The 14,165-nt window shown below is 34.5% G+C and overlaps 1 protein-coding gene across 29 annotated transcripts in view; it reads left to right on the top strand.

Moving 5' to 3' along the window:
- Positions 1-14,165, top strand: part of PTPRD (protein tyrosine phosphatase receptor type D) — a 2,145,367-nt gene that overhangs the window by 1,327,092 nt on the left and 804,110 nt on the right. For all 29 annotated transcript variants that reach the window (XM_067744351.1, XM_067744350.1, XM_067744358.1 and 26 more), the window contains exon 9: positions 8,082-8,141. The gene's annotated coding sequence lies outside the window, so the exon portion shown is untranslated. The remainder of the gene's footprint in view (positions 1-8,081; positions 8,142-14,165) is intronic.

Genomic DNA, 14,165 nt, shown 5'->3' with positions numbered 1-14,165 from the left:
ATCCAGCAATTCCACTCCTCATTATATACAACATGTGTACCAAGAAATATTTTACAAGGATGTTTATTGCAGCATTAATTATAATTGCTCTAAACTAGAAATGACCCAATGTTCAATAACAATAGAATGGATATAGAAAGTGTGGTATATTCAAATGATTTTTGACAAATTCCAACATGAATGAAACTAATGAGCATAATGGTGAATAAAGAAGCCAGACACAAAGCAATATGTAATATATGATTATATTTATATAATGTTCAAGGCAGCTCTAAACTATAGGGTTAGAAATCAAGATAATGTTTGTTTACCTTTGATGAAGAGGGGGAAATGGGATTGTGAGGGAGCATGAGGTTGCTGTAGCCGTAGAAATGTTCTATATTTTGAGCCAGGTGGTGTTTACCTGGTATTAGCTTTTATATGATTCATTCCTTATGCACTTTTCTATAAGTGCACTGTACTTTGAGTTAAAAAATAATAATTTAGAAAGTACTTGGGCTTTCAAAAACTCCTGCGTGTTTTTTTAAAGAGACCATGTGGAAACGCACAGTCAAAAAACCTCTCATTCTTAGCCAAAGCAATCTTGAGAACTGGAGCTGGAGGAATCAGGCTCCCTGACTTCAGACTATACTACAAAGCTACAGTAATCAAGACAGTATGGTACTGGCACAAAAACAGAAATATAGATCAGTGGAACAGGATAGAAAGCCCAGAGATAAACCCATGCACATATGGTCACCTTATCTTTGATAAAGGAGGCAAGAATATACAGTGGAGAAAAGACAGCCTCTTCAATAAGTGGTGCTGGGAAAACTGGACAGCTACATGTAAAACAATGAAATTAGAACATTCCCTAACACCATACACAAAAATAAATTCAAAATGGATTAGAGACATAAATGTTAAGACCGGACACTATAAAACTCTTAGAGGAAAACATAGGAAGAACACTCTTTGACATAAATCACAGAAAGATCTTTTTTGATCCACCTCCTAGAGTAATGGAAATAAAAATAAACAAACGGGATCTAATGAAGCTTAAAAGTTTTTGCACAGCAAAGGAACCTACAAACAAGATGAAAAGACAACACTCAGAATGGGAGAAAATATTTGCAAACGAATCAACGGACAAAGGATTAATCTCCAAAAATATAAACAGCTCATGCAGCTCAATATTAAAAAACAAACAACCCAATCCAAAAATGGGCAGAAGACCTAAATAGACATTTCTCCAAAGAAGATATACAGATTACCAACAAACACATGAAAGAATGCTCAACATCATTAATCATTAGAGGAATGCAAATCAAAACTACAATGAGATATCAGAATGGCCATCATCAAAAAATCTAGAAACAATAAATGCTGGAGAGGGTGTGGAGAAAAGGGAACACTCTTGCACTGTTGGTGGGAATGTAAATTGATACAGCCACTATGGAGAACAGTATGGAGGTTCCTAAAAAAACTAAAAACAGAACCACCATACAACCCAGCAATCCCACTACTGGGCCTATACCCTGAGAAAACCATAATTCAAAAAGAGTCATGTCCCAAAATGTTCATTGCAGCTCTATTTACAATAGCCAGGACATGGAAGCAACCTAAGTGTCCATCAACAGATGAATGGATAAAGAAGACGTGGCACATATATACAATGGAATATTACTCAGCAATAAAAAGAAACAAAATTGAGATATTTGTTGTGAGGTGGATGGACCTAGAGTCTGTCATACAGAGTGAAGTAAGTCAGAAAGAGAAAACAAATACTGTATGCGAACACATATATATGGAATCTAAGAAAAAAAAAAGGTCATGTAAAACCTAGGGGTAAGACGGGAATAAAGACACAGACCTACTAGAGAATGGACTTGAGGATATGGGGAGGGGGAAGGGTAAGCTGTGACAAAGTGAGAGAGTGGCATGGACATATATACACTACCAAACGTAAAATAGATAGCTAGTGGGAAGCAGCCGCATAGCACAGCGAGATTAGCTCGGTGGTTTGTGACCACCTAGAGGGGTGGGATAGGGAGGGTGGGAGGGAGGGAGACGCAAGAGGGAAGAGATATGGGAACATATGTATATGTATAACTCATTCACTTTGTTATAAAGCAGAAATTAACACACCATTGTAAAGCAATCATACTCCAATAAAGATGTTAAAAAAGAAAAAAAACCTCTCATTCTTTAGTGATGAGATGCACATTTGTTATCCCAGTTTGTATATCCTGCCATATGTGGTATGAAAATCTTATACTCCAGTAACCTTCTTTATTGTAGAATATTTTTCCTAAGTTTCTATGTTAATTGCAATGTGGTTTAAGGTAGGATTTTTCTGTTCAATTAACAAAGTTCCAAATCACTCAATCTACTAAATATTTACAGTAGAAAGGGAACAAAATAAAAAAGAGAAGGAGAGGAGGAAGGGTCAAAAATATGTTACTTAGGGTGTCTGACATGTTTGACAAAACAAAACTTTAAAACATACTCTCTTCCTGATCTAAACTGATTTTCTATTCTACAGTCTGCATGTGAAAAAACAAATTTGATAATTTTGAACAGTTACCTTTAGGTATTTCAAATTTTATTTTTTTTCTGGCTGTTTGCTTACCTAGTATTGCTTATCTAATACAAACTTGAATCCATGAAAAATAGGACTAAAGAAAAACATGTGCAAGCGATTCCAAATAAAAGTGAATGAAAACTCCAATTGAAATCTCTTTAATATGTAATTTTAAACCACTTTAAAGGGTCACAGCTACTTGTGCTAATGTAGGAACTGTTTTAAAATGGCATGCTATTTTGATAATCAGGATTTTTTTGGTGTTTTAGGATAGAGTTGACAGAAGAAAAGATCTTCATATGAAGTAAACTTTTTGAAAATTTAAATAGAGTTGTAAAAAGAGCATATAAATTCAACTCCATCTTTCTGTTAAAATGCCTTTTTAAAGTTTGAAGTATTTTAATTAAAATATGCCTATTACATAAGATAGAGTCATGAGTCATTAATGAAACTTGGAATTTTCACATTATAACAGAAGGGATGCCATATAGCAAAGATAAAAATTACAGTGAGGAAATCCAAAGTATTTTTTTATGTGTCAGAATGTAAAATAACATGATTTGACTTTAGCTAACTCTGTTTAAAAAATAAAAGATGATATTCTTCCAATGTGAAACACACTAGAGGAAAGGCTATTTATGAGATGTTTCTTATTTCTGTGGGGGGAACAAAAAACTGGGGTTATGTCCAAAGTAAATGGAAACCTTCAAAAGTTCTTAGAACAATTTCCAGTGAACATCTGTAACTACTAAAAGTATATCAGCCGAGATTATACCTCACCATGGACAGTTCTGCTATTGAAAGTTATCGACTTTAGCTCTTACAGCTTCCTCAGCTGCAACAATTAGTTAGAACTTTGGCAGAGAGCATAGAGATGAAAGAATCCATGCCTTTACACCAGTTCTCTTCTTGTGTGCTTCATCCTCTCACCCGTATCAGGCATGTTCTGTGAGCTGGAGGGTGTGCTTACTTGGTGAAATCAACTGCCAAAAATCCATTTTCTCCCACTTAGAGGAATTTATGATCCATCTTATCCTTAGTCTTCAGAAAAGAAACAAAATTGAGACTTAATAATTTGCACTTTGGCCACATGTAGGAAATTCAGTTGACCTAAACATGAAGCATGACTTAGAAAGAATTGAATGTTTTCTATTCTGGGCTGGCGTTACATACTTTCTGTTGTCTCCTCTACTAGATCAACTGGTGATTAGGTTGATATTTGTAGTCAGAAAGGAAAGGTAGCTTTGGAGTGGTCTGAGAAGAAGAAGAGTTGCATTCATGTCTATAAAATCCCTAAGAAATGGCTTCAGTTGGCAGATCCAATGGTGCATTTGCCTGACACTCAAGAGACAAGTGCTTTACCAAGGTAAATGATATATTAACATTGATGTGAGTGAACTACAAATGTATTAAAGCTATCATAAAATATAGCCTAACAGTGCCGTTAAGCAATAATCTAAGTGAGTTGCAGAATAGTGCCTGAGGATTTTTACTTCAGGTTAAAAGGCAATGCAGTTGCATGTCTAGCAGGAAAAGCTTCCTCTTAATTCTTCAGAAAAGAAGCAGGGAGATCTGACCATCTCTATATTTTCCTCACTTAAACAGGGCTGAAAGTAAAGGAAGTATGCGTCTGAAAGTTAGGTTCTGCCAAACAGGACTAAATTTAACCTGTAAGTGGACAATAGTAAAGAGACAGATGGGTGAAATTTATGGAGAGCCCTTTGGGAAGTGGCCTCAAACAGGTGGCTTCCCGAAAGGAGTCAGTGTATATAGTGTTTTTAGCTGTAGAAGAAAGGTGAGAAAGAGATGGGTTGGCAATAAGTACATGGTTGCTTGCTGACTAAGGCTTGATATTGCTTGTCAGGTGTGTCTATTTTTGTCTGAAATTCAAAAGCTATTTCATTGTACTATGAGAAGAGCAGAAGGTCTTGGGTGCTGTGATTGGTTATTGTTTTGAAAAAGAAAGAAAATTATCTTTCATTTTCTCTCCATTGGCAATAAATCCCCAGTGGCAGTTTGAAGGACATTCCAAATCACTGCAACTACAGTAGGGAGTTTTTGAGTCTGTTATTTCTGACTAACGTTTTGCAAATGCTCTCACCATTCTACCCAAAACTGCAAATAGAAGCCTACAAAAGCAGTTTTGCAAAAAATGTTTCAATGTTGTCACTTGCTTTGAACTCCAAAGCAAAATCAGATTCTACCTTTAAGGTTTTTACCAAAAGGTACTTTGAAGACTGTGCCAAAAGAAGCCTTGCATCCCCCCACGCCCAAAGGGAAAACTGTATTTGCAATAATATTTCCTATGAAATCTTCATGGTACATTTTATCATATAAAATTGAAGTTATTAAAAAAAATAGAGAGAGATGGTCATCATGTGCCATATACTATGTTCCAGCTGCAACCTAGAACAAAACAAAACCAGTTTCCGTGGGAGTACTATAGCTTATAATCCAATGGGGGAGGTCAAACAGATTAAATAATCACAGTCTTTGTAGGCTAAGTGCTGTAATACCCACCATTTTAATCGCTCAGAGAACTAAAATTTATCCATCTGTTGATGAACATTTAGGTTGCTTCCATATCTTGGCAATTGTAAATAATGCTGTTATGTACATTGGGGTGCATATATCTTTTTGAATTATTGTTTTTGTTTCTTTTGGTTATACACTTTTGATTAGAATTGCTGGATGACAGTTACTTCTATTTTTAGTCTTTTGAGAAGCCTTCATACTGTTTTCCACAGTGGCTGCACCAATTTACATTCCCCCCAACAGTTTTTTTTTTTTTTTTTTTTTTGGCAGTACTGCGTGGCTTGTGGGATCTTGGTTCCCTGACCAGGGATCAAACCTGTGCCCGCTGCAGTGGAAAGGCAGAGTCCTAACCACTGGACCACCAGGGAAGTCCCACTTGTGTTCTTTTTGATGGCAGCCGATCTGACAGGTGTGAGATGATATCTCATTGTGGTTTTGATTGCATTTCCCTGATGATTATTGATGTTGAGCATCTTTTCATGTGCCTGTTGGGTATCTGCATGTCCTCTTTTGGAAAAATGTCTATTCCAGTCTTTTGCCCCCTTTTTTGATCAGGGTTTTGGTTTGTTTGTTTTTATTTTTTGATGTTGAATTGTATGAGCTGTTTCTATATTTTGGATATTAACCACTTTTCGATCGTATCATTTGCAAATATTTTCTCCCATTCAGTAGGTTGTCTATTCATTTGTCAGTGGTTTCCTTTGATATGCAAAAAGCTTTTAAGTTTAATTAGGTCCCGTTTGTTTATTTTTGCTTTTATTTCCTTTGCTTTAGGAGAGAGATCAAAAAAATTTTTTTTCTGTGATTTATGTCAGAGTGTTCTGCCTATGTTTTCCTGTAAATTTTTATAACATCTTGTCTTACATTTACATCTTTAATCCATTTTGAGTTTGTTTTTGTATATGGCATTAGAGAATGTTCTATTTTTTTTCTTTTACATGTAGCTGTCCAGTTTTCCGAACACCATTTATTGAAGAGACTGTCTTTTCTCCATTTTATATTCTTGCCTCCTTTGTCATAGATTAATTGACCATAGTGTGTGCATGTATTTCTGAGCTCTCTATTTGGTTCCATTGATCTGTTTGTGTGCAAGTACCATACTGTTTTGAGGACTATAGCTTTGTAGTATAGTCTGAAGTCAGGGAACATGATTCCTTCAGCTCTGTCTTCTTTCTCAATTTTGTCTTGGCCATTTTGGGTCTTTTGTGTTTCCATATAAAATTTTAAGTTATTTGTTAAGATGTGGTATATACACACACACACACACACAATGGACTACTACTCAATCATAAAAAAGAAGGAAATTTTGCCATTTGCAACAACAGGGATGGACTTTGAAGGTATTATGCTGAGTGGAATAAGTCAGACAGAGAAAGACAAATACTGCATGATATCACTTTATATGTGAAATCTAAAAACTACAACAAACTAATGCAGATAGCAAAAAAGAAATAGACTCACAGATATAGAGAACAAATTAGTGTTTACCAGTGGGGAGAGGAAGTGGGAGAGGGACACTATAGGGGTAGGGGATTAAGAGGTACAAACTATTAAGTATAAAATAAGCTACAAGGAGATATTGTACAACACAGGAATATAGCCAATATTCCATAATAACTATGAATGGAATCTAACCTTTAAAAATTGTGAATCACTACATTGTACACCTATAACTTATATAACATTGTATATCAACTAAACTTCAATAAAAAAAGAACCAAAGTTTGATTCTCATTTACCTGAAACTCCAGTGCCAGTAGATGTTTCTAGTCAGGGCCAGGTGATGGATAGTCATTTTTGTAACACTCTTAGTGTGAATAGACTTTATTAGTGGAGGTGAGAGGTGATCCTAAAAGATGTGACTGAAGGACAAGGCTCTTTCCTTCTTAGGGATCTTTCTTCTGTAGGTCCTCAAGGATTCTACCTGCAGATAGGAACACAGAATAAAGGATCATGTATGAGATGTTTTAAGGCCAGGACTGATTGTGGCATGATTTATATTTGGCTGTATTCCCTTGTGAAGAATTCAGTCACATCTCACATCTATCTGAAAGAACATAGCCCGGCTCTGTAACAAGAGGAAAAGGCAAACAGTTTTCTAAACAACTAACCAGTTTCTGTGACACAAGGTAACGTGATAAGGAAGTACACAGAGCTGTTGGAGCATCTAAAAAATACATTGAAGTGAAACTTGGAGGAAGCACGATGTCAAGGAAGGCTTTCTGCATGAGATGTCAACTTCCCTGGGAATTGAAGGAGAAACAAGAGTTGAACGTGTGAAAAAGTTGAGAAGAAGGTTGTCTGGACAGAAGGAAATAATTCTAAAAACAAACAGGAATAATTAGGATATTCTAAATTCTATTAAGGAATTAAGACAAAGTGCTTTTTTACATGTTTCAGAGTATGAGTTTTGAAAAATTAATAATGAGATTATTTTCCATAAATGTAATTCTGGTAAGATTTAGAATTCTTCCATGTGAGTTAGTCCCAGGATCAATAGGGAGACAAGGATTTGCTTTATCTTGGCTGCTATGGTTTAAGTGATCCCCTTAAGAACTTTGGCAGCATCCAGCTCCACAAAGACCAGAGGATGGGAAATTTGAAAGTATTATGTAATTTCAGGAAGCAACAAGCTATGACATTCATTAGACTTGATGAAATAGATGTTGTAAGAAGCTAATTTAACCATTTTATGTTAGACATTATAATCCCAATTCAGAATTGTAAGGAATGTTCAATATCCTTTGCTTTCCATCATGTGGACAAAAGAACATTCCATATTGAGTTGGTATTTCACTCTTTCAGTTAAAGATTGTATGACATAAAATTGATACCAGCTTCTCATTAACCCTCTTGTTTTTTCTCCTCTGTCTCAATCCCCCCTAAAAAAAAAAAAAGAATGGTGAAAATATGATATGTTGAAGACAACTTAGTGTTTGAAATATTTTTTTTAAATAATTTTTATTTCTATTTTTCTAATTAGGTTTTGAGCTTCTTGAGGCCAAGGACTGTGTCTGAAAACACATACAGTGGCTAACACAAGGTAAGTCTACAACACATCTTAACTCCTTTTCTTCCTAGGGTCGTAGCACCCTGATAAAATGCCTGATATGTAGTTGGCACTCAACAAATATTGGTTTGGGTGGATGAAATATTCAAACATTATATTATATTCACTTGATATTCCTCTTATAAAATATACTAAGACTGAGTTGTTTTTTTTTTTTCTTTTATAAATAAAATTACAACACACTCAAAACAGTGGAACAACTAGGAAAAAATCTGTCAATGACAGATTTATTTTTCAGTTCTGAATTATAGATGGTGTTAGTCATGAGTATGTGAGAAATCTAACAATGGGTTAATGTTTTGATCTGGAGCAGCAGATGCCTATAAGATTTAAATGTTGATTGAATTTAGCTGCTGCTGCCATGAAATTATTAGCCCTTGGCAGTGGTCTCGCCTATATACTTTATTTTGGTTCTTCTGGAGCTACAAAGCTATTTATTGTTAATGAGGGAATAAAGTGAGAAAACAAATTAGCAAATAGATTAACAAAATTTTAACTGTCTAATCTCCGTTAAACAACTGCAGGTTATCAATTTTCACTACCTTCCAACAAAACTTTGCTATTAACACAGCTTTGTTACCCTACATATCCTCTCTCTAATATAATCATTCATCTCTCATACTTTTTGATAAAATTCTCTACCAAGTACCTTTTTTCATTGCAGCTTCACAGTGTGTGTCTAATCTTAAAATTATAATTCTTTGAAATAAATAATTCCTATGCTTGCTAAGATATTTGATCTGTTGGCTCACCACTTAAAACTATTATCTAGTATAAATATGTTATGACTTATAAAATAAACTTAATGGTTTTTAATTGTTGTTTCTAAATGCAAATTTTTTAAATGAAGTTTACAAAGTTTAGAAGTTCCTTAGCATGCTCAAATACTCTTATCTGCTAAAAATGTTGTATTCCCAATTTAAAGGACAGGATGCCACGTCCCATATTTCCTTTTAACTTCATTTTGGGGTTGATACTTCTTATGACTCTAAGGTAAAGCATGTATCTGTATATAGAAAAGGTACACAAAGATCCTTCAGAAACCAAGATGCCATTGAAGTCAAATAAGATGAGGATTAAACAAACAAATGAGAGATGGAGATTGTAGGAAATTTAATTTCAGGCTTTCAGCCTGTTTCCCCTTTGGTTTCTATTTTATACATTAAGATTCAGCTCACTTTTACCCTAAAGCTTTCTTGGATACTCCTCGTCAAAATGATGTCTTATTCTTCTTCTGAACTCCCATGTGTCTTTGTTCATGACTCTCTTATGATACTAATAATTCTGCTTTTATGGTTCAGCAATTTGTATAGATCAGTTCCCATCTTCTGAGCATGTTATATTCCAGAGTTAATTTAAAAACCAGTTGTTTGGAAATCCAAGTTACTTATTCTCATAAAACTAATAATAGAAGTGATGTTCCTATTTTCTTTTAAGTTCTACTGCTGTCTGATCTAGTGCCGACCGACGTATTTCAAATATACCTCCATTTATGACATTGCTTCTTCAGGACAAATCAATTCTATTATAAGGTGAAGCCCAGTACACTTTCTTTAGGGCATTATATTTGATCAGTATGTACCAAATTGTCTTCCCCTTCATTTATCTAAGACCACCAGCTCACTCACAGTGTTGTTTCAGGGCACTGTGTTAGAAATTCTTATTTCCCTTTCTAGTCTGTGAATGTTATATAATCAGTCTTGATTGCAGGCATCTAAATCCAATACTTTGCAAAATATTTAACTTCTTAATCTTGCCAAAGAAAAGACAGCTTTCTTATTTAATGTATCTCTTAAATATATTTAACCTTTGTTTTTGCTGTGCATATTATGTGCAAAGCAATTTGCACACCTATTTCATTTACTTTTCACATTATACTTCTGAGGTTAGTACTCTAATTATCTCCCCATTAGGATGAAGGACCTGAGAATTGGAGAAACTAAATATCTTACCCAATGTCATACAAGTGGTAGTAGTATCAGAATTCTAACCCAGTAGAACTCCAGAGACAACAAGGCCACTATGTTTTGACATGGTCCTTGATTGCCCTGAGTTGAGAGAACTAAAACCATCTTACTAGATGGCAAAAGCACGAGGCTTCCACTCTCCTGCCAGTTCCTCCTTAAGTGCCTGGGTTGTAAACTTTTTGAAAGGAGCGTCTGTGTCTTTTTACTCATGTTTATACTCGTCACAGTGGCTGAAAGACTGCCTTGACATCATGGATACTTAATAAGTGATTGATTGAGAACATTATGAGATATATAAAATACTGTTAATGATAAATACACTATTCTGTAATTAAAGGTTTAAAACACTTTGCCTTAGGGCCATTGACCAAGTTTAGTCAATTTGGTTAAATGAGCTTTCTTCTTCATGTAATTGTGTCACTTTTCATAGTTGGATTAAGCTAACGCTAGCAAGAAACTGTTAAAATGTCTGAATTTGGAAATTCACAGATATGTGGGGTGAACCTGATATTACTGTGGGTTCTATATCCAAATGGTGTGCTAATTTTGGCAAGTGCAATTTAGTTTCTTGTTAATGATAACATTTGAATATTTGCCGTGCCGTATCATGTTTTAATATAAGGACCAATGCCAATGCCTATAAATATTTTCATATAACTAATAGTAACCTTCTGCAATTTTAGTCAATTCTTGGAATTGCATCAGTTAAGAAAGTCAGAAATACTATGTTTTTTTTAGGTGATTTTAAGAGTTGTTTATAAAGTTCTGACTAGCACTATTTTAGAGAAATAAAGCAGATCTGCTAACTAAGGCATCCCATTAAGTGAGCCTGATTTCAGTTATTCTGAGTGAAGAAGTAATTAACATTATACACAGCAGGGACATATTCAGGTCTCTATTATAGTTTTTTGATTACAGTATTAACTTGACAGTCTCAGATAGAGAACAAGTTAATCTAATTAAGGGAAGGTTAATTGTGTATGCAGACTGTATGGCCAGAAGAAGAAAGCTCAGCAGGATGTTTTCTGGGCATTTCTGCTTGAGAGAGTTACTTTTTTTATTCAGCGGTAATAACCAAAATGTTCATATTATACACATAGCATTAAAAAGAAAGACTTATTCCAAGGATTTACTAGCAAGACAATTTAGGAACTATGATATGTATAATCTAATGGTGTGTATGGGGGTTGACTAAATGCTTTCCAGCTCTAACTGCTTTCCAGCTCCATAATTGTAGTGATTCTGCACCATGAATAGACTTAGAGTTTAATTCAATGTCTACATTTGTATGGTTAGAGAACATCAGAACTAAAATATACTTTAAAGACTCCAGGCCATGCTTTGTACATGATAAATTTAGACCCAGAGAAGAAAAATGGGCTGCCCAAGATCAAAAAGATATTTGGTAGAATATCTGTGACTCAGGTTCTTTTTTGTTTTGTTTTGTTTTTTTAACTATGCATTGAAAACCATATTATCTTTTGAATTAAAAAGAAAAAAAAGAAAAGGAAAGAAAAATTGAGACAAAGACGAGGGAAGTTCACATAATTCAGTCTCCTAGTCCATAGGAAACTTCCCCATGACACACAGTCAGCCAGTCAGTGATTAAAACTATACATAAACCTCATTTTCATTACTGGGTAGCTCCAACTGCAAGAAAAGTCTTCTTCATATTGATTCAAAAATATACCTGTCTTTATTTCTTCCTTTAGTCTTCTGTTTTCTTTGTAAAATATCCATACCTACTTCATCCATTCTTTTTACGACGTGAGTTTCAGATATTTCATCCTGTGATACCTTCTCCTAGCATATCAATAAAATGTTTCAGGTTGATGCCTAGAATTAAACACAGTGTGACACATGTTACCTGGGTGCTACCATAAGTACGTGGAAACACTATTATCTCTTGATCTGACCATTGTGCTTTTGGCTTTTTAAATTAACTGTGCCTTTTGCATGATTTCAGTTGCCCTTATGAAACAACTAAAGCCTAATGCTGTTTTTCACATGGACTACTGTAAATAAGGGGTTCACACCTGTTTTTAAATTGGATTATTTTTATCATGTTTAAGTCAAGATTGACAGGATTAAACATATTTGCTATCATCATCACCATAAACATCAAAAACATTACTAGTTTGGGTTATTTGAGTTGCTCAAGAAAGTGATGATGATTAAAAAAAAAGATTTTAAGTCTAAATTTAGTTCATAATGACTAAAAATAAAACAAGTAGTATAAAATAAATTGTAAGATAGTTATACAGATTATAACATATTTCTCCCTAAAAATGCTATATATTAATCAATATAAAGTATACATCTTCTAGTTTTGGTCATATTCATCAATTCTCTTCTAGAAATAGAAGCTGAAAATGGTTAGGTCCCTTCAATTTTGCTGTGAACTTTAAGTTGCTCTTAGAAGATAAAGTCTTGGGCTTCCCTGGTGGCACAGTGGTTGAGAGTCCACCTGCCGATGCAGGGGACACGGGTTCGTGCCCCGGTCCAGAAAGATCCCACATGCCGTGGAGCGCCTGGGCCCGTCAGCCATGGCTGCGGTACGCCTGTGCGTACCGCAAAAAAAAAAAAAAGAAGATAAAGTCTTAATTAAAAAAAAAAAAAAAATCCTGCCTTACATTTTTTTCTCTAAATGAGGGTGGTCTTTAGGAGAATATATATATTTAAATCAAGACAAGAAGGAAAAAATTCCCTAAGTAAAGAAGGTTAGGAGAAAATGAATGGTATTTAACAGCTGAGTAGAGCTGTAAATAGAAGTTGACCTGTAACTCCCAGTGAACTTAATGGTCAAATCGTCCAACATTATATTTATGCAAATTTAGATGTCCCTCTCTAGAAATAAATGACTGAATGAATAATTTTAATCAAATTCAATCATAGGTGTTCAAGTGTAGAACTAGAACAATCACAGTAGTACACTGAGAAACTTCTTAGGTGTCAAATCCCTGTGTTCACATTTAACTGTCTCATTTTCTTCCACTATTTTCCTATTTATAGGCTGTAGAAAGATGGGTAATGAAATATCAGGGTAGCATTTTGAGGTTGTCTGAAATACTAAATTTTGGTGCCTGATAGCTGACATCTGCTGTCCAAAGGAATGGGCTTGGAGACTCAGTTATAAAGGATTACCCAGAAGTTAAGTTCAAGAAGGATGTATAAAAGGCTGTGAGGTTGTTTTGTTTGTTTGTTTTGTGGTTTTTTGTGTTTTTTTTTGAGATCTCCAGGATCTGGGAACTAAACTATACCCATTGCATTTGGCTCTGTATTTCTAAATTATGCAAGTTTGTGCTAGTACCTGACCTATTTCTCAAACATTCAATGGGATGAAGACAGGAGTGCCTAGAATGGACTACGTTGAACAGGGGGTAGTTGCCTGGATCAGGGGCAATGTATAGGAAGGGAAGTAACAAAACAGGGTCATATAAGGAGGGGAGTGTTCTGTAAAATGGGCAGTAAGTATCGTTTTGTGTCCTAAGTTTATAAGAATTGTTAAGACAATCTTTTGTACATTTGATAAACATGCCTTGTATGATCTTATATAATTTATTAAAAAATATTTTAGGGGTTAATTGTTTTGGTGGTGGATGGCCTAAAGATACTTTTTATAAAAATCTCATTTTTTTTTTAAATCTTGAGCACATGAAGGGGTTCCAAACTTAAAAAAAAAAAAAGACTTTTGAATCTGATCCCAGATTTTCCTATGCAGAATCATATTTTTTAAATCATATTTTAAAAGATCAGAAATCGCCTGTAGTTATAGAATGGAATTATGAAATTTCCTATGTAATATCTTTGGTTTGAGACAGCTGTCTACAGTTTACTTGAGATTTTCATATTACTGCAATTTAAAACCATAGAAATGTCAAAAAAAGATTGTCTATATAATGTTTTCTCCTCGAGCACAGGATTATGCTCCTAAAAATCCTTGAGACAGATAAATTTTTATACATTAGACCTAAAAAATTTACAAGGTTATATTTGTACCAATCTAAGTTAATTTTATCTTCATTAAAGG

This window comes from Pseudorca crassidens, chromosome 7 (assembly GCF_039906515.1).
Source record: "Pseudorca crassidens isolate mPseCra1 chromosome 7, mPseCra1.hap1, whole genome shotgun sequence".
Lineage (NCBI taxonomy): Eukaryota > Metazoa > Chordata > Mammalia > Artiodactyla > Delphinidae > Pseudorca > Pseudorca crassidens.
This window is presented reverse-complemented; position numbering and strand designations above follow the sequence as displayed.